The sequence below is a fragment of the Fundulus heteroclitus genome, chromosome 1 (genome assembly GCF_011125445.2).
Source record: "Fundulus heteroclitus isolate FHET01 chromosome 1, MU-UCD_Fhet_4.1, whole genome shotgun sequence".
Classification (NCBI taxonomy): Eukaryota; Metazoa; Chordata; class Actinopteri; order Cyprinodontiformes; family Fundulidae; genus Fundulus; species Fundulus heteroclitus.
The window spans coordinates 33,253,847-33,275,976 of record NC_046361.1 but is presented as its reverse complement, the minus strand read 5'-3'; positions in this window follow the sequence as shown (position 1 = coordinate 33,275,976).

The window sequence follows — 22,130 nt, the reverse complement described above, 5'->3', positions numbered from 1 at the left end:
TTTCAAGTCCATCATTTGATACAACTAAGACTTGTAGACTTAACAGATTTTTGCTGTTGAATTTTTATTTAATCATCACTAGATGGATTGACCATTTGGAGCTTATATGAGGTGTTGTCCCTTGTAAATTTCCCTCCGCCCCCTTAAATTATCAGTTCAAATCTAATAATTTCTGGAGAAAGAAAATGTGTTAATTAAAAATGAAGTGTCCTAAAGGTTATTGATTTTTAATTTGTTTGATCATTCTTTAAAATAGTATTTTTGCAATGTTTGTGAATGGGTTTAACACAAACCAATTATCATTCTGAATCCAAAGCTAATGTGATATCATTCCATTTTCTTTAAGATGAAGTTTGGTTCTCTAAATTAAAGATCCACACTGAACTTTAAAACCATTGAATCGTTTTTATGTCAATGGTTTTCAGCCATTTAGATTTGTCCTTTTGTTCTCTTTGTGTGTATATAGTTCATTTGTTTCCTTAATCCTAATTTTGCCTTGTAATTTCAGTTAAATTTCCAGATGAAGTTGAATTATTTATCTCAAAAAATTCTTGTACTTGAAGAGAATTATCATATGTATTCTACATGTCTGCAGAGTTTGCTGTTTGAGAATGCCAGAGATCAAATCCCTCTTTCTATTCTATTGTCCAAATGTCATTACTAAAATGGACAGATATTCAGGGGAGATAATGACAGGCGGGAGATTATTTGATTCAATTATTAAACAACTTTATTAGGTAGCTTTACTTGCACAACATATTAGTTAAACAGCATCTTAGGTGCTACACATCTGTTGGCTGCACATCCATGATGGGAATCTCCTGTTTGACCACATTACAATTGTGCACTATTGAAATAAAAACTGGTCACTGAGGAGGCCAAACTGTGCAATATTAAAAAAAACAGTTTGAGATGATCTGACCTTTTTTTTTTTTACACAGTGCATTACCCAGATGGTAGTAGCCATCAGAACATCGGCACATGGTGGTCATAAGAGGATGGACAAAAACAGCAATAATACTCTGGTAGGATGTAGCATTCAAACAGTGTTCAGTTGTTACTGATGTGTACCAAGAAAATATTAGCCACAATATTACATCACCACCACCTCCACTATCCTGAACAGGTGAAGCATGGTAGGATGGATCCATACTTTGTGTTGTCTATGCCAAATTCTCATCTAAGTGTCACAGCTTGTATTGAAACTTGTAAAATCAGGAAGCCTTTTTCTGATTGATAATGTTGAAGTTTGCTGTTCTTACCTGACAAGAATGGTACCTGCTGGGTAGGGTTCCGCAGCTTTAGCCCATCTGTTATGAGGTTCTACGTTTTGTGCATTCATGGTAGTCTTCGTTCATTGGCTGTAATGAGTGGATATTTGACCTACGGTTAATTTTCAATCATCCCAAACCAGTCTCCCCATTCTCCTGTGATCTCCCACTTAAACAAGGCATTTTATTATACACGTTGCTTAACATAACTGAAATCCAACTTTTATCCACATTCTGATGATGGGATTGAACTTTAGTTCACCAAGCAGAGATGCCTAAATGCATTGAGTTATTCCTGTGCAATTACCTGAATTGTGATGTTCAGCAATTGAACCTACATATTTAGTAATTTAGCTGTGTATTTCATACAAAGCTCGTTTCAGAAATTAAGTAAAATAACTTCTGGAAAAACATCAAAAAAAGCACTTTAGTCTTTATTCCCCTGCATGCTTTTGGTGCTTTTATATTGCACTAACCCATACTTGGAAAGATGTGTGAAACACAACACAAAATTCTTCATGGGTTTTAATCTATTTTCACATTAACCCATTGCTGCTGTGCTTGACCTGAGAGGTTTCCAACATAACCCTGTTGTGTCAGCTGGCAGATTCATGTGTCATCTGCATCAGTGAAGCGAAGCAGGGCGACATTGGGTTGTTTGTTGATTTGATGGGGCTGCATGGTGTGGCCTGAGGAGATGGCCGCAGACTCGTCATAGGGTGCCTGGCTAGGTAATAAATCACTGGCATGACAGGAATGGTGGCCTTTACAATGTGACAAACCTTCCCACAACAAGTTTAATGTATGTGCAGACGACTTAACAAGCAGTTCTACAACATACGTATTGGACAAACTAATAATTGATGTAGCAGTGAACCCCAGCTTATTCTATTGACATTTTACCTTTTTTTTTTCATTGCTCATTTGTTTTGTCAGTTAAAAGACAACAGCCTGGCAGTTAATAAGAATTTAATCACCCAGAATGTTTTAATATGTGAGTGTTGTCATGATTGATATCACAAACAAAACAAATCAATAACCCTAAGCATCTCATTCCCTAAGATACACCATCTAATCAAAACTATCAATCCTACATGTCCAAATGGGTCTGAAGTCATTACCAGCCTGCGGAGCCCAGAGCTATTAGAACTGCTGCTACCTAGTGAGCTGAGTAGAGTACCTCCAACATTAGTGTGGTCAAACACTGTTAGCGCTGCAGAATGAATGAATGGTTGGGCTGCCGAGCCAGCAAAGTATGATCTCACTAATGGGTCATGGTAAATGGACCAGCTATGGGTGTGATGGGCTCACTGGCCTGCTCCCTGATCCAGAGCGGTGCCTATTTCACAGTGTCTGCCCGGGACCTGGCTACACTCACTCATCGAGATGGAGAGCTCCAAGCGGGTACCAAATTTCAGGATAGGGTTTGTCGAAGGTCCCGGACCAATCATTGGAGGAAAATGGGGAGCTGTCTACCTTTTAAAGTTGTGAAGGAGCTGATACAGCTTTGTGCGTGGAAATCTGTCCTCAGCGACCCATGAACACTCTTGGTCATTTAACCTTCATGGCCTCACATTCATTTACAGCCAATCGTATAGAAAAGTTGCTCACCACAGAAAACTTTGATGTGCTTTTTAAAGGACTCGTAGTTATTTTTTTTAAGTTTCTTTGTTTTTTACCACAATAAATGGCAGACTTTGGTATAGCATTTTGTCAAATTACATTGTCCTCAATCAAATTTCGAGTTTCATTCACAATCTATGCTTTTATTTCTCAGCTAAAGCATTTGAACTGCCTGGTCATTACCTTTCTTTTTTCTGAGCTTTTAGGGCACTAAAACAAAAAACCTTACTTATTTTTGTAAATCTTTTAATTTGAATAATTGCAACTTTTTGATTAAAGTAAATGCATTTATGAGTCCCCTAATCCTTTGGATTACTTGTAATCCTTACAGTACTGGTAATTTGATACAAAATTCAGGGCTGCTCTACAATCTATGACTTTTCTGAATGTAATTCCAATTTCAGACTGTTGTTGTATTTACTGTTGAGCTACTTATAATCAAAACAGGATGTGCCACAAATTTAAAAAAAATATTTTAATTGTCCAGATTTGTGAGTCAAGATGTGAAACACACCTACTAAAATCACAATACTTGCTCACCTTCAACGGTTTGTCATTGAAAAGATAATGACATTGTTGGCCTGTTAGTGTATCAACAAAATGTGCGGATTTTGCATTGATATCCCTTTTAATGGAACTCTCCTATCTATTATTCTTAGCAATTGTTTTGTTTTATGACATAAAAAGTAGTTGAGAAAATTTTACAATATTTGGAGAAAAGTAAATAATGACACAATCGACTTAAGCAGCAGCCACAGTTGTACTAAACTGCTAACCCTGAACTCTGCTGATCAATGGCTGTTTGTTGTATTTCAATCTGGTGGGATTGACACTGACAAAAAGAGGTAATTAGAGAAATTTATTGACATAAATTAGAAAAGTTATTTGGCGCTCGGACCCCGACAGAAGACATGAAAGATGTGAATGTCTATGAGCTTGGATATTTATTTTATGATTAGGATTAGTGAAGTCTTCCCCCTGGGGCCCGGACACTGGTGATGGAGGCCAGGGGAGAGAAGGAGTCCGGTGAAGCCTGAGAGTGCGAAGGAGGAAATGGGGTGGAAGAGGGTCATAGCTCAGCTGAAGAGCAGGAGAATCCATGGAAGGAGCGCCTTATAAGCATAGTGTTGTGGGATGATAGGATGAGGACTTGACACAGATCGTCTGAGCTTGAACTTTCATCTAAACTTCATTACTCTTTTAACTGGGGTCCTCACTCTGTAGTTTTAGTGTGTTGTAAGTAAACCTGTGATTTCTACAACACATTTTTTTTTTTTTTTTTTTTTTTTTTACAAAATGTACTCGTATGTAGATTTGTTTTGCATTGGTTCAAAATACAAATACGCACATTCTGGGAAAATACATAACAGATCTCTGCATAAACTAAACCATAAAATATACAGTAACAGTGCTCAGAAAAACACAAACCAAGGACACAGAAGAGGAGGGCGATCAAGATAAATATGCAATCCTTTGAGAGAGTCTGTACCATTTCAGCTTGTGCGTTTCATCCTACGTCCTACATGTTGGTGCTAAGAATCTCCCTCCAGAGGGAAGGAGCTGGCACTCTCTCTAAAGGAGATGGGAGTTGTCGTTTAAAACAGAACTGGCAATCCACTGTACCTGCATGCTGTACAGGAATGAGACTAACTGTTGGGACTCTCCAGTCCAGGTGACACTAACTATCTGCTGGAGGAAATTTATCTCTTTCAAAGCTGTATGACCAAACCATGACACCAAAGAAAAGGATGAAACAGATTTGATAAAAGCATGATAAAAGAGGGTCATTATGGTTCAGTCTACATTAAAACGGCAGTCTTTCCTAAACAGAAGGGGTGATGATGAACCTTTGTGCACGCCGCCTCACAATTAGTTTCAAAGTTCAATTTATTATCCACAATAGTCCCAAGGTAATTGTAAGAATGGACACTTTCAATGGCCTGACCTTTAATTAAAGTGACTTTGTGCTTGTGAGGTTTCCCCCTAAAATCAATAATCATGTCTTAGGTCTTATCAGCGTTCAGCTGGAGGTAAGACGCCTCACATTATTGAACGAGGTCATCAGCCTCTGTACTGTGGCTGCTTTCATTCTCCTGGAGGAGGCTGACAATAGACTCATCTGCATACTTTATTATGAATCTCTTTTCTGCTGTGACTCATGTTATAATAAAAAGCAAAGGTGACAGCACACACCCCTGAGGTGACCCAGTGGAGTCGTTTTTTTTTTGTTTTGTTTTTTTACATTTGAGAGACAATTACCCTGTTTACACTACCCCTTTTTAACCGTGCCAAGACCAGTCCAAGCTCGGTAAATGGAATGCAAACTTGACTGAGCCGAGCCAGACACAACCGGACCGCTCTTAATGCAGACCCGTTCCAGGGGTGGGCTCGGCACGGTTTTTCAGTAGCCCAGTTCTCAGATAACAAAGAGCGCATGAGCAGATTGCGTCCTCTCCTTACAGCCAGCTGACATTTCAGACATTCATAAAAATACTAGCTTCCCTACCGTGCACACGGTTTCCAGTGATGATTCTGCTTAGCAGTGTGATGAACCTCAACGTCTGTCGTTGTTTCCTGCATCTCTAAATCCTTATTAGACGTTTGTTTGTCTTATCCACTTCGCAAAAGCCGACTCTATCAAGTAAATTCACCAAAAGTTGCCGTCTTCGCCTGACTCTCCGCAAATAACGAAATATAACCAAACATAACTTCCTGAATGTTACGGGCCCCACCATTTTTATTTGCTTGATTTCCTCCTTCAATCCCAGAGAGCAGTAGTACCGCAGATCGTCACCAGGAGACGAGGAAACCAAGAAACTGAGATAGCGTGATGTGTAAACGGTCGTCAGAACCAAGCTCGGCTTGGTTAACTGATCCAAGCTCGGACTGAGCTCGGCATGGATTGGTTTAACAAGGGTAGTGTAAATGGGGCTAATTGTTCACTCTCAGTGTCTGTCTCTCAGTGCCTGTGTCCTGTTAAATTAAAAAAATTCAAGATCCAACCCAGCAGATTATTATTTTTGATCAAAATGTTAGAGGAACCTTTTCATAAAAATATGCAGTTGAATTGTATTAAAAGTCAAGGAAAAATCCACAAATAAAAGTCTGGCCATTTCTACCCTGACAGAAAGCTGTCCCATTAAAATCCAAGCCGTTTTAGCAGAGTGACGGTTGCGTTATCCACTCCTCTATGAGTGTTTTAAGGTCTTTAGTTAAACTGCATGGGATCTATATCTGCTTTAAAACCCCATATCTGGATAACCTTTCAAAGATTTTCATTAAAACTGAAGTTAAAGCTACCATTCAAAAACAACCCACAGTTTTAAGATAACTGATTTTTATCTGGACTCAGGTCGATGGTGTTACCGCACGCTTTAAAACAGGTAAAACACGTTAGGGTTTTTTGATTGTTTACTGTTTCTTCTAAAACCCAATACTTTATATTAAGATGAATATAAAGTTTGAGTTTAGTTTTGTCATTTTAGTCTCTTACTGTGGTATTTTGCATTTTGTTGCATTGTATTCCTGTTTCGTCTGTTCCTCAGGGCCTCATCTTTCTGCACTCCCTGAGCGGTTCCTCATTTGTTCATTAACTCAGCTGTGCAGGATTTACTTGTCACAATCCCCACCATACTGACTTCTTGTTAAAGTGCAGGCAATTTATTTGATCTCAAAATTAAAATTTAATAAAAAATACCTTTTAATGATTTAATTTCTTTAGCCTCAAAGAAAAAAATTTCCATTTGAAAATAGTTTTTAACATGTGGATTTATTAGCACAGAATATCTGCAGATTTATTTATATGCAACTGTAAAGAAGAGTCAAAAGTCAGCAATTCATTATTTTCTCATATAGCTATGTTGTTATTGGGGGGGGGGGGGGGAGTGAAAAAGGCACTCTGTGACCGTAACTCGCTGATGGAAACTGGTGGCTGAGTGACAGGAGGGCTGGCAGATGGAATGCAGGTGAGGAGCCCGGACAGCACCATTTTGACGGCAGGCAGGAGGAGCAGCTGGAAGAGTGTAGCTGATGAACCAGGTGAATCCAGGAAGGAGGTTCTCACGCCCGGCTTGGTACCACCAAGGGGGTATGAGTGGAGATGCCAGAGCAAAATCTGAGTGGCGGGGATTCAGATGACTGGTTCACTGAGCACGACGCCAACACAGGTGAGTAAATCCAAACACGACAAACTGGAGAATAACAGGAGACAGGATTTGTCCAAAAACAGGGTTTCCAAAAACTCAAAGGTACGAAGCACGGGAGACAGATCAGTGGCGTAGGCATACCACGACGGGGTAACACTCTGGCGTCTTCCAGCTGTCTGTGTACTCCTTTTAGAGCCTGAGACGAAGGTTCTTTGATGAGTCGCAGATGTGGGTCACGCCCACCTGTTAACTGCAGCCACCTGTGAAGCAGATTTAGAGCACGGAAAACAGAGAACCCTGACAAAAGTGAGATCAATAAAAACACGGATGAGCATGTTTGGTGTGGATTAAATGGCCTGGACACAGCCCTGACCTCAACATCAGTGCCTTACCTCAGACATGCTCTCTTGGAAGAATGACCAAATATTCACATAAGCACAATACTAAACCTTTGCAGAAAGCCTTCTCAAAAGAGTTAGAGCAAAAAAAAGGTGGACTAACTCAATCTATGTATTAAGAAAGGATTTTTTTTCAAAATGTATGTGTGTATCAAGATAATTGTCTCAACACTTGTTGCAGTATGATGTAGATCACACACAATCTTTTACAATATTGTACAGGTGTAGTCACAGAGGGTGGTCCTAATATCCTTTTCAATTCTTATTCATAAAGCGGATTTTGGCCTTATAAAGCATATTCATGTTTATGCGAACTTGTGTATACACATTTTCTGTTGTTGTGAATAATGGCAGAGCAAATTCACAAAATGATCCAGATCTTGCTGCAAATCAGACAAACGTTGAATTAAAAACTAAGAAAAACTCAAGTTTTAACAGAACATCCATGTATGTAATAGTTGAAAGCTAACAGAAAGAAGTAGTATTTAAGTCCATAACAAAAAACAGTACACTGTGAATATTACAATATTTATACTTTATGGAGAGACTGTAAAAATTCAAAAGTTATATTTTCGGGTTGGTACATTTCTTATTAAGGGGAGCCAAGCACAGCTTTGTGTAAGGGTTGAAGATCGCTCGACTGGTCTCACTCTGTTTTCTCCTTTGCCTGCAAAATCAGACATAAATGTGTGAATGTACATCTACTGAGCCTTATGCTTGTGCTAAATTACAATTAGATGCAGTATTGGTGGTTCAAGGCATAAATATCCTTGATCACTGATATCAAGAGATGGACCATAAAATAACCATTGATCAAAAAAATATGTCTGGGATCTGCTTTCCGTTTTAACTTTATAACAATTGTGGTTTGAGTTTTCTATTTCAGTTTTTATACTTACCCACTTCTCCTTTGCTAAGTGTCACAATGTTAAGTACTTTGCAAAATAATTTATTCATCTTTAAAAAAAATTAAATATTGCCATGTTACAACCATAAACTTCAATCTTATGGAGAATTTACATGACAGAGAGCATTTATCAGAAAAGTGGCCAAGAGGTCCATGATAGCTTTGAATGAGTGGCATAATTCCACTGTCCAGGTCAGGGAATTTTAACTATTCATTTTGCACTGTAAAAATTCTTTTATGGAGGAGTGTCAAGACATATGAAAGTCTAAAGAAGTAAGGAGCACAGCCAACATGTGGAAGAAGTTGCCCTGATCAGATGAAACCAAAACTGAATATTTGTGCCAACATGAGGAACTGTCATGACTTAGATTTTTGTTTGTTTTGCTTGGACTTTTCTTAATTAGCCTCACCTCAGCTTCACCTCTTAGCCATCATCCAATCACCTCAGTCTCCCTCCAGCCACAACTCTGCTCTAGATCAGCTCCACCTGTTGCCATTAATTAGTCAACTCGGCTCACCTGTTCAGTTGTCTACGTATACCTGCCTCAGTCATCCACTCACTGCCAGAACGTCTCAGCTTGTCTAGTGTGATATGCTTTGACTCTACCAGTTGTTATGTGCTCAGCCAGCTGGCCTCTTCCATTTGCTTCACTGAAGAAAGTTGCCTGTGTCCCCATGAGTCCGAGATGCTTGCTCTGCCTGTTCTGGTGGTTTTCGGGTCCACATCGCCTGTTCTGGTCAAGTCTGGTCCTGCCTGCCTCATCATCCATTACTCATTTCAATAAACTTTTTCAAAAACGTAACTGTGTCCGGCTGAATATTGGGTTCACTAGCATTAATCTTTACAGGAACACTGTGTGGCAGGAAACGAGCAATGATCACAAATGGTATAGTCACTCAATGAGACTGTGATAAAATAATATGTAGAGAAATACCTTGAAAGACTTTTAGCTTCACTGAAAGGTTGTTCTAAAATGTGAGCCACAATTTTTAAATTTTGGTTTGTTTTTGTTTTTTTTTAATGAAAACTCAATTATTTCCCTTTCACATAACATGGTTTTGCTCTTGGACATGAAAGCATAATAAAATGTTATGACATTGTAACATTAGAAAATCTAGTGACATTTAAGGGATATATATGTGTCTATTTCTGCAAGGCACCTTAAATAGGATAAAATATGCGGGTGCTGGACAGCACCTCTCCGTATTATTAGAAAGCTGTTGAGCAATGAGTGCCAACAGTATAGACCAGATCATAGCAACACATGGTAAGGTAAGAAGAAAGCAGTGAAGCTATTAACAATGGTCTTTAATGGGGCACTAACTGCTACAACTGTGTGTGGATGTGTAGTTAGAGCCAGGCGAGAGACATAAAAGACGGATAAAATGCAAAATGACTGTTCACAGTACAGACGCTTTGAAAAATATCCAATACGTATCCAAATTTGTACCACATATGGAAGTGGCACAAATTGGATTTTTTGGGGGGGATTTCACACTGAAACAAAAAAGACAGATATGGGTTGCATTTAGGCACAACCATCAAATTTGGGTTGCATTTTGCCGCTGTGTGAACGTAGCCCTAGTCACAGATTGTTGTATGTTTGGCATGTCTGGCACACATTACAGCACTGGGTCATTCATTCTGTCAGAGAGACAGAGATTTTTTGAAAACAAATATCTTAGATGCACGGAAAATTTTGTAGATTCAAGACCAAAAAAGAAAAGAAAATACAGACAAGTGCACTGGCATTATTTTTGTAGAATCTCAAATAAACATGCACATTAAAACTGTCTTAACATTTAAAAAAAAAAAGAAAACTCTCACTGTGACTGTCTACCCAGAACCTCAAGGCTGATGTCCATTCCTGCCTTTAGCCATAAATGGTTGTAGACATCCCCTAATTAATCATTTGCATATAAATTATGGTTTGAACCGCAGCTAGACAGCCATGTCAGTGAAAGCCACAACACAGACAAAAGTGGGACACTCCTTAATAAAGCAGAGAAAGAGAAAACTGTTTTATCTGGTGGTGTCAGTTGTGGAGTTAGGAAAGAAACTTCAACTATGGAAAATGTAACAGAAGCTGTTAACTCTGCAATGTGGAGCTACTGAGCAGAACAGAATTTTAAACATAATAAACTAAATAAAATTTCAACCTATTGAGTTGGTATTCCTTAAGAAAGACTGCAGTAGACTTTTAATAGTGTAACACTCAGAATGTTTTAGAGATTTACAGCTAAAAGGACTTAGACAGACTTTGTCATTCAACTGCACATTCAAAATGTACATTTGGGCAAAATTTCGTTGCAAGACTCCGAGTAAAAACAGAAGATAAAAGAGAAACATTATACCTATTTAATAGATGAATCAAAAGGCAAAAAGACAGTTGACACATAAATTAATTTAATGTTGTCTTAGAGAACCCTTAAATCCAGCCTTTTTTAAATCCTTTTTTAATCCACTTTATATTGCTGCAGAATGACAGGCTAATGTTCCAGATGTGAGAACCATTTGTTCTGTTGCAACCAAAAACATCCCTGTGTTTTTGGTTGTGTATGACAGACCAACAGAATGTAGTGCAAAACTTGGAGGTATATGGAAAATAATAACTATTTTGTTTAATGTTTTACAAATTAAAAAATCTGAAAAGTGTGGAAAGCATTTACATTTGGCATGCCTGAGTCAATACTTTGTTGAACCACCTTTTGGTGTACTAATAAGAGAATTAAAAAAATAGAAAAATTTTTCAGCCTATGGTCTTTTCTGTTCAATGAACAGTAGAGTTTTTTTAATATGTGTGTGTGTGTGTGTGTGTGTGTGTGTGTGTGTGTGTGTGTGTGTGTGTGTGTGTGTGTGTGTGTGTGTGTGTGTGTGTGTGTGTAAAAAAGATGTAAAAGATTTAAAAGAAAATGTAGATCTTCTTAAAATTAAAAAAAAGATCCTTCTAACAACCACAATGTGTTAAATAATCTGTTCCTACCACATCTGTGGCAGAACACATCATGCAGAACCAATGCCCAGATGAGGATCTGTCTTTGATTGTACTTTAAATTACCCTTTTACATCAAATTGACTTAATACAAGTACACACTGTGGCTCTGGCATATGGTAAATGAACTGAATTCATATAGCACTTTTATAGCACTTTTCTAGTCTTACCAACCACTGAAAGTACTTCTCACTAGAGCCAAATCCACCCTTTTACTAATGTGCGCACAGTGCAATGCCCATGTGCATGGTTAAAAAAAAGGTACGCCACCGGTAACACTTTCACATCTACTTTCAAATCTTGAAACTAGGGCTGTCAAAGTTAACACGTAAATGCATGTGTTTTGCAACAATTAACAGACCATATGGTAGTACAGTTACTTTCTGCAACAGAGTCCACAGTAACCATGAAAAGCGATTAGTGTATGTATGGGAGGGGGGATTGTTGGCAGGTTAGCAGTCTTGACGCATGGAATGAAGCTGTTGTGCAATCTGGTTGTTCTGCATTTGAAGCTGTTGAACCTCTGTCCTGATGATTCTGTCTGCTGTCCTCACCACTCTCTCTACATATGTTCAGTCTGAGGCATTGCAGGCCCTAGACCAGACAGCAATGCAGCTGGTCAGTATACTATCTATTGTCCCCCTGTAGAAAGTGGTGAGGATGGAAGGGGGGTTGCTCTTCTCATCCGATGCAGAAAGTGCAGACGCTGCTGTGCTCTCTTTACAAGAGCAGAGGTGGGGAGGGTGCAGCTCTGTGATCTGAAGTCCACAATCAGCATCCACACATGGGTGTTGTTCTTCTCCAGGTGTTTCAGGCTCAGATTGAGTGTAGAGGAGACGATGTCTTCTGTGAAAGTGGTTGGAGCAAAAGCAAAATGGAGCGGATGAGAAGAGGGGGGAGTCTGGAGAAGATGTGGCCCTTCACCAGCCTCTTGAAACATTTCATTGTGATCTGAGTGAGTGTGATGGGGCGGTAATTGTGCAGTGTTAAATTTGTGGGATTTTTAGGTAACTGGTACGATGGTTGCAATCTTGAAACAGGATGGGATGGCAGCATGGGCCAACTAGGTGTTAAATATGCCCATTAGGCAGGTGAACAGTCTTTGAGCACCCGTATGTTGTCGGGGCCCACTGCTTTCTGTGCATTGAGTTTTCTCAATGTTCTCCAGACATCAGCTGTCTCAAGTCTGAGTGCCTGTTCATCTGGGTGAGTTGTGGGTTTCCTCGCAGGGCTTATGTTTAGAGCATCAAACCGACCAAAGCAATTAGAGCATTGAGCCTTGTAGTCTGTATGACCACAACAGGCTCCACGTCAAACAAGACAACACATGTGAATTCCCTTACTGTTTGGAACATGCACAACATTTCCCTTATGAGGGCATGGTTTATTCGTATGGTGGCCGTACAACAAGTTCTTGGAGTGCAGTAGAAACAATAACACCATATTTATTCCATTTCATACTTGTTCATCTACTGAGTTACAGGAGAAAGTGGAAATAGAACAGTAAGCTTAGTAAAAGGTTTCAGTGGCATCGTCCTTAAAGATGTGATTGCTTATGATGTATCATTGGCTACCTAACTAATTGAAAATCATGCTTTCAAAGATAACAGACAGCTATGTTTCACCAAATTTGTTGCAATTGTTTGAAAGTGGCTGTACAGGTTGTGAGTGTAAAGGTTTTTCTAAGAATCAACAAATTCAAAATGTCATCAAATAATAATTTAACTTTATTGATCTCAAACTGGAGAAATTATCTTCTGCATCTTAACCCATCTCCTTGGGAAGCAGTGGGCTGCCACTGTGCGGAGCAATCAGGGGTTAAGGGTCTTGCTCAGGGACCCAGAGTGCAGGCAGTGGGGATCAAACCGGGGACTTGCAACCTTCTCAGAGTGCAAGCACACTGCTCTAACCACTAGGTCAACACCTCCCCCAACAGCAAGAGTTGCATTAAAAATTCATGGATAGACATGTAGAACACACTGTACATACTATATACAGATCTTAACAGCATTTGTTTGAAAATAGTCAATGTTTGAAGTAAAAGTGAAAACACGATCAGTAATTTAAGCTAGGGACATGAAACAAGATAGAACGTGTGTTTCTGTTGAAGGACATAGGTGTTTGATATTGTTTCCAACAGAATTTAGCTTAGAAGTTATACCAGACATCTTATAACTCCCATTAAAAACCTCAGGGGAAGAGGGACATCTGTCATTCAGCCTGAGAAACAAACAGTTCAAGGGCACAAAAAGAGGCAAAAATCAGAATTCTGCAAATACAAAGCAAAATCCTGCAAACAGTACACATCAATACAGGGCAAATGAATGCACAAGTAAACATTAAGTTAGTGTACAATAAACTCTGTAAATCAATCAGAAAGGTCAGAGAGGCTTTAAGGTGTCATCAATCCCACTGCAGGCTGGTGGAAACACAAGGAGCACTTTGACAGTGAAAATGGCATCAGCTTCCCTTTCTTCCAATGTCTGCTCACTAAAGCTCTGAAATTGCACACATATGTCCCTGTTATTCCCAAGACTACCTCTCAGAAAGATGTCTTTCGCAGGCATGTAGCTGTTGCTCACACTGTAAATCAGGGTGTTACTTTTCAATTTTTTGTGTGAGAACTTGTATTCCCTTTCCTGATGACTGGGATTCCATTTTTTTTATATTATTATTATTGGTTTGGTTTGTTGTTTGCCTCCAGGATATGCAGTTAGTTTAACTTTAACATAATTTTTCAGTGTTACTTTACTTTTTTGTAGAATCTTGTCATGTTGTTTGTCAGAATCTTATGTTGTTCCTTTAGTAATGTATAACATAGCATCAGTTTGTTGTTTTGTTGTATCCTAATCTTTGTCTAGTTTTATCCACACTCAACATTGCATCATTACATCATACTTTGTACCTCAATAAATAAGCGTTCAATAAAAAAGTTCAATTACTTCAGGGATTCAATTCAAAAAGTAACAACCGTCAAATCATCAGTGCTCCCTGTGATCATGTTGCTTATACCATAGCCAAAATGAAACATTTTTTTATTAAAAATATTTTTTATTGGTGGGATGTAATTTCACATTTTCATAGCAACAAAATTTTGAATTCATTAGCAACAATTTATTCCTTTTAATTATCAAAATTAAAAGAAATAAATTGCTGACATATGGTATACACATGAGTGTCACTTGTCAAATGAAATTCAACCCCCCAGTTAAGAATTTATCTACATGTTACTATTATGGTTCTATTTCTGTCTCTGAATTTAGTTTACACATTTATCTTTGGTACAGTCAGTTATGAGGTTAAAAGTGCTAACGGCTAAGATTGACACCTAAAGAGGTGCAAAAGCCAAGACTGCCTTGAAAAGTTAAAACTGAAGAAGATGATCAGCTGAAACCAGTCTGAAAAGAAAATTGGGAGGTACACAAAAACTAAAAGATCAAAAAAGGTGAGATGGGCTGCTGTGCTGCTGCCCCCACCTCATGGCCACCCTGTTATTGTTTGGGTTATGCAAGAGTATGAATATATAGATATACAGGCATGAGGTGGTGACTCAACTAAAGGCCATGGTCGCTAGTCAGAAAGGCTATCCATAATTTACAGACTAAACAAATGATGCGCCTGGGTCTGCTATTGCTCTTCTGCCCTTATCTCTTCCCAGTTGTGCAGAGGTTTACTAAGACAATCTGAAAACAAAGCAAGCCAAGACAGATGCAGATGCAGGCATGGTGATAATGATCCAGTCAGTCCACAGAATTGTACTTTCCTGGACGCTCATCCCAAACCAAGACTGCCTATGTAGAATTGTATGTATTCTCATGTCGTTTAATCTAAATTTCCTAAAGAATATATCATTTATTGAAACGGCAGCGTAGTTCTGGGAACCGGAGACAAATGTTTTGTGTTTGGAATTAAAAAAACTGTGTCTACAGTACAGAAGTTATGTTGTGTCTTTAACATGATACTTCCCAAGCAGTTTCATAGATTTAAAAAATAAAGTGTATCTCTCTGCTAGAATCCATAATACATCTTATTTGCAATCTAGCCTTGAGCAAATATACAAAGTTTTATTATTTTCTTTGGCAGAATATTTTATTGAATCATTAGTATGTCTCATATAAACACAGTTTTATCTTCTTTATAGCATTTTCTTACACTCAGTAGGGGTTTTAATAGTATGCTTGTCTGAGTTTAAACTTTTATATCAAGGAATTTTTCCCTTGAGCTTCTGGCATAAAACTGAAACAAAAGACAATACATAATGATGTAAACTTTAAGAAATATCTCTGTATATCTGCAATTTATGTACCTTTTCCCCACTCCGGTACAGCCAAACAACGAACAAGAAAAGCTATTAATGTAATGCTCCTTATACGCTCTGCACTATAGTTATCAGGGCTTGCATAAACAGGATGAATCATTGTTGAATCCTTGTAAAAGGTGTTGTAATAAAGCTGACATTTTAATACAGCAAGGATCTGGCTAGCTGTGGCGTTTCTAAGTAAGATGGATGACACAAAGCATAAATTGCTGAGGGGTGAGGTGAATTAGGCTCACAAGTGAACTTATACATTTGACCATTACAACCAAAATGCAGCAGAGAAAACAAGCTGAGATCGCACACAATACAGCAAAGAGTCAGTGTAACGTAAAAGAATCAACCTCAAATAATTTACAAGTAGCAATTAAATAAAAAATTAAAGGCTTTATTGTGATGTACTTTATGATAATTAAATAATACAAATTCAATTAAATTCGGTTTATTTATAAAGTGTAAATTCACAAGGCACTTTACATTATATTGGTTGGTTAATATGTATGCAGTGACAGTGGAGAGGAAAACTCTCCTTTAACAGGAAAGAACCTCCACCAGAATCAGGCTCAGTCTGACTGGCCATCTGCCACAACTGACTGGGGGGTTGAATCCCTGATCTAGGAGTACTTTTAATTTTAAAGAAAAGTAAAAACATAATAGCAGTAGAAGTTCATTTGGTGGCTCTATCTAAGAGAGAAACAAAGCTAAAAAATAAACTATTGTCCAGTTTTCAAGTCTAGAGGATGAAATAAAGCACATACAGTTAGTTGCCATACAAGCTTAGCCACATCTACGGCTAGAAGAGGAAGAGGGCAAAAGCAGTGCAAGCCAGGCCCAAAATATTTAAGGCCACAGTTGCCCAGCTGATGTTCCCCTAGGATGGCCTGGCCAGATGTAGAGAAGAAGTGAAACAGAGAGAACATCAGTCAAGGCAGTCAGTCAAATTGAAAAGTTCAAATAAAAGTAAATACTGAAAAATTGGAGAGTAGTATAAGTGACTGTGGTTCTGTAAGAAGAGCAAGTGTGTTGCAATACAAAAGTTGTTAGGTTGAATTCCAAATTCCTCCTGCTACATGTTGATGGGCCCTTGGCCAAGGCCCTTAACCCCAAGTATAAATGTGTGCAGATTTGAGAGTACAATTGGGTAAACGTGGCTATAGTGTAGAGAAATTTAGCCCATTTAACAGTCCATTTAGAGTAGTAGGATATAGCAGAGAGAGGGAAAGTGTTTTTTTTTTATCCTCCATCAGTTTAAGCCAATAGCAATATAACTACAGACCCACCTCAGGATAATCTAAGCCAAACATAAAAAATAGCACGCATTGCTAATAAAAAATGATTCCTACCTTATTTTCCTTTTTCTTGCATTTTTGGACACTTTACCCCTTAATTACGTTCATAAATAAAATATCAGTCACCATAATTAGCCTTTTTTGGCAAAACAAACAAAAACTTTAAAACAGAATTTAACAAAATAATCTCAATTAATCAAAAATATGTAGAATAAAGGTCTGCATAAAACACTGACGTTTAAGAGAAAACTTATTAAGAGCTCCAGCTGATTAAATCCCGTAGTTTCACAGTTAGTGGAATTAAGGCTTCCTGAGAACAATTGTGTGTCTTGTGATTATAATTGAAAATGTCCTAGTTTATATAAAAAATATAAGCCAGGAGATGGCTACAAAAATATGTCCAACACACTGGACATCTCATAGCGAGTAGGTAAATCTATCAGTGAGAAATGGAAGGAGTTTGGCATTGGTCTAAATCTGTTCAGTGTTGATTGTACCCACAACTTGACTGAGTGAGTGCAACTGGATGAACATGTAGCTCTACTAGTCAGTACGACTAGAAAATTGCTTTATAACTTCAATCTATTAACCATTTACTTTAGCAAACCACTCCATGTGTTATCTGGTTGTATTACCTAGCATTAAATAAGAAACTAATTTAGCTAAGTAAAGTGCTTACTTTATTTTTTATTCTAAGTGGTATTGACTGGTATAATTATTTCTATGGATTACACATTTTGAGGACATCCATTTTGTTTGGCAACTATTTAAATAGTTGAATAGTGAAATCAAATAAAAATGTAACTTTGTTGGGTTTACACACAATATCATGGTATGTTATCTTCTTTTCCAGTCTGTTTTCAAATACAACTCTCTTTTTAAAATACAAAAGACAAACCCTTTAGTTGCAAATTAATTCTAAATGATCAGACAACAGGAATTACACAATGAACGACAACAGGACAGAGCGAGACAAAGTCTTCTGACAGCCTTTCACCTTGGTTATAAAATGTCAGCATGTCACGCCTTTCTACTCTGCACCACTTGCAGGAGCCTCATTGGATTCCCAATAAATGTATGACAACATTTCCGTGGAGCAGTCAGGCAAAGACCTGGGTCGCATTTTAAAAACATCTCCTGACCTTTGCACAGAGACGGTAATTGCTAATGCCAGACAAGGAGGGAATGTGAGTCTCTTATGAGCCACTGCATCAAGAATAGACTCTGTGACTTTGGGAGAGGAACGGATAGTCACTCATTCATGGAAAAAATATTTAACACTCATCTACACCATGCTGTAAGTGCAACCTAACGATTCCCCACCTGAGAAATCTCTGATCTGATGATGAAAAGAAACTCTGCAGCATATCCTTTTGAAAAGATAGTCTAAGACAGCCAGGTTTCATTTTCATTTCTTTCCCTTACTCGTAGAGTGTGTGGTGGGGGGTTAGAATTGATGGTACCTTGACAACAAATCCCCTCATCCTTTTTCATCCCCACTTTTGCTTCCGTTTCAGAGCGGCAGTGCTGTAGCAGACACGGATCAGAAATGAAATTAGACGCACAAAGATGTCTTCAGGGGTTGGTGAAGTATCTACAACCGGAAGCAACAGCTACTCTCTAGAGCAGAGTTAGGGAACTTCCATCTTAGGGAACAAACATAAATCTACTTTCATATTAACATTTTAAGTCAGAATCTTTGCTTCAGAAGCTATTCACACTAATAAAATACTTTATCAAGTTTATATTCCTTAGAGGTCTCTCTCCATATCTATCTATCTATCTATCTATCTATCTATCTATCTATCTATCTATCTATCTATCTATCTATCTATCTATCTATCTATCTATCTATCTATCTATCTATCTATCTATCTATCTATCTATCTGTCTGTCTGTCTGTCTGTCTGTCTGTCTGTCTGGAGATATAGATAGATATAGTTTTTAATAAAAGTTTTGCGGATCCCAAACTGTGTTTTAAAGAATCTGTAAATTAGTCTGGGCTTGTTATATAGTTTCTTTGTTTGTTAAGAGGATACTAATGCTAAAAATATATTAAAGGTTATAGCTACAACTTTTTTAACAAATAAATAAATGTTTCAAAAGTAATACAAGGTCAAGATAACTTTATTTTTACCCGAGGGTAGATTTGGTTGCAGGTAGAAAGAGTGGGCTGCTGACAACATTGACAGAACACAATGACATAACAGTAACAACAACAGCATGTGCTCCAGGCATAGAGCTATAGAAAAATACACAATAGTACTATCAAAATAACGTAGATAAAATCCAGAGTAAAAGCCATCATATAAAAAAAAGTACAAAAAAAGCTGGGTCAATAAATAATTAAATAAATAGATAAGCAAGGCTGTGCCTATATCAAAAACGATTAGTGTGTAGTCTACAAATAGCCTAAATGTTGTTCAGGGTCTTAATAGCCCAAGGAAGAAAACTACCTCTGTACCTTTTGGTTTTACCTGCAGGTATTTTAAACTTACGGCCAGATGGGAGGGGCTGGAATTAACCATGTAGGGGTGGGATCCATCTTCTAGGATGGACCCCACTAGCCTCTGTAGCTGCCTAGTGTAAAGGGTTTCTAGGTTCAGCTGTGGCACCTTCAATTAACCTTCGTACCCACTTCACAATCAAATTCAGTTTTTTATTTTTAGAGGTAGGTTGCTGAACCAGGACACCAGGCTAAAGGAAATTACATATTCAATGAAGCATCTGTAAAACATAGTGAGCATCTTTCTGTCGATATGGAAGGAGGACAGTTTCCTTAGACAATGTAGGCGCTGGTTCGCCTTTTCATACACAGCCTCACACTTTGCCTCAAAACTTAGTTTGCTGTCGATGATGGTCCCAAGCTATTTGTAGTTGTCGACACACTCCACTAGCTGACCATTTATATTGGCTGGTTCCTTAACCCCAGGCAGTTTCCTAAAGTCTACATAAATACTCCTTTACAATTTAATTCCTCACTAGTTTTTGAAAGGTTTTCACGACAAGAGATGCAGTGAAAAAAGCTTAAGCAGTCTTCCACAATTATAATCAGGACCACAGCTTTTATTTGTATTTATGGAAAATAATGCCTTTTCTACATTGTCCTCATCACTTTCAAAGTGATTGTGTACTGAAGTCATAAGTGTCAAATTGGGAAAACAATGTATTAACGGTATTTGCGAGGTCAGAATCTGTATCAAAATTCTCCAAGATAACAGTGCCTATGTTTTTTGAGTTACTGATGCCTACAAAGGATGTCATACTTGACGAGGCTGAGCCCAAGTTGTTGGCAGCCATTTTATTTTCCAGAATTGTTTTGTAGTCCTTTTTAGCTCTACGGATTTCAATTTTCAAATCTTTTGTGGCTGTGTATAGTTCAGAGGCGGTCCCAGGTTTGAAGGCACATTTCTTACCCTGTATGCAGGCTTTGACAGATTTAGTGACCCATGGCTTATTATTAGAATACATTTTTGCCCTTTTGCATGGGATGTCACCTTTTGCATGTCTCTACAAAATGGTACTTATGAACATGTTACATCGACTAACTGATCGGTTACCTATCGGTAACTGATAGGTCTTCCCCAAAAGCCTCTATGAACATGTCCCAGTTAGTACAGTCAAAACAGGCCTTTAGACCCTGCACAGATTCTTTAGTCCAGTCTTTAATGACCTTTGTAGATACCTTTTCCCTCTTCAGCACAGTTTTGCATATGGGCATGAGATACCCACAGTTGTGGTCTCCGTGGCCCAGAAAAGGTAGCGGAAGACATCAGGTTTGTGTTTATTTAAACAGATTTATAAGAGTTATCCACCGTTTGTCAGCAGCTGATCTCAGATCAACAGTACAAAACTTCAGAGACCACTTACTATTTCCTTAAATATAAAATTAATAACATAGGAGTAGGGCATCCAGCTTAAAGCACTCACAAAGGCACTAAAGCAACAGCTTGGAAACAGCAACTAAATAACATCTTGTCACACTGACTTCATTTTGAGGAGAAATGTTATACTTTTCTAATAAGACTTCATGTCAGAAGATTTCATTGCTTCTTCTGGAAATTATTACTGAGAATATGAAAAACAATACATGCCTATCAGGACCCCCCATCAGGTAGAGCTAGGGGTGTTACAATATTTTGTGGTATGTGACCCTATGATATTAAAACCCCACAATATTTCTTATCAAAGTTATCGCTCCTGTGAAGTCCAATCCCTTTGCTGGTTTAATCCAAGATGGCATTATTTGCCCTGGATATGAAGTGTGTGTGCTTGAAGCTTGACACCCTACATGTTTGAGACGCTGACTTTGAAGTAAGACTGGAAGTGGTTCTGCTGTTGTTGTCCAGTTATATGACGAACTCAATTCAATGTTTCCCATAGAAATTCTGTCTGTGGGGGGGCTTTCTTCCACTTAGCTTTCCATTAATATCACAGAATACAGCTCTATATGAGCATCCATCTTTTGTCTCTCTTAGCCCGTCTCTTATTTATCCATCTTTTTCTCTCTTTTTGTTTCTGTCCCTATCATGTATCTTTATACATGGTTATATTTTGAAGGTTACCTGCCTTTCTTCCCTCCTACTACTTGATTTAATGAAAAGCTCGTTAAAATCTTGATCTTTATTCTGCTTCTCATCCATTCATGGGGTCTATCTAGCAACAAAAATGTGTTTTCCAAGAACAAAGCAACCTTCGTATTTCAGTAATGAACTCAGGGAGGTGGATTTTTGTTTCCAACAGAAAGACTTTTGATGATTTACAACAATCAAAGTACATAGTAATTTTGTAGGACATCTGAAAATGAACATAGTGCCGTTTACTTGTTGAAAACTTGCTGTATTTAGCTTTACATTGAGTAAAAATAAGGCGGCAAATGTCCTTGGTGTATTGAAGTAATCAGGGCAACACATGAAATAAACAAATGTGTGCTTTTTCATTTGTAAAACAACAGAAAAAGGACACCTTTATCCCGTGGGATCCCACGTTCCCAAAACAAGCGATACTAATTCTTTGTCATTTAAGCATTTGTCTTTAATGCTCCCCCATCAGAACAGACTCCACTGATCGCGATCGCTCTCCTGGCGGGAATGTGAGTTTACTCTGAGCTGAAAGTAAAGGAGCAACAACTTAGCTTAGGAGAAACATTAAAGTTAGCGCCACACTTTGTTGTACTGGGCACCGCGCAG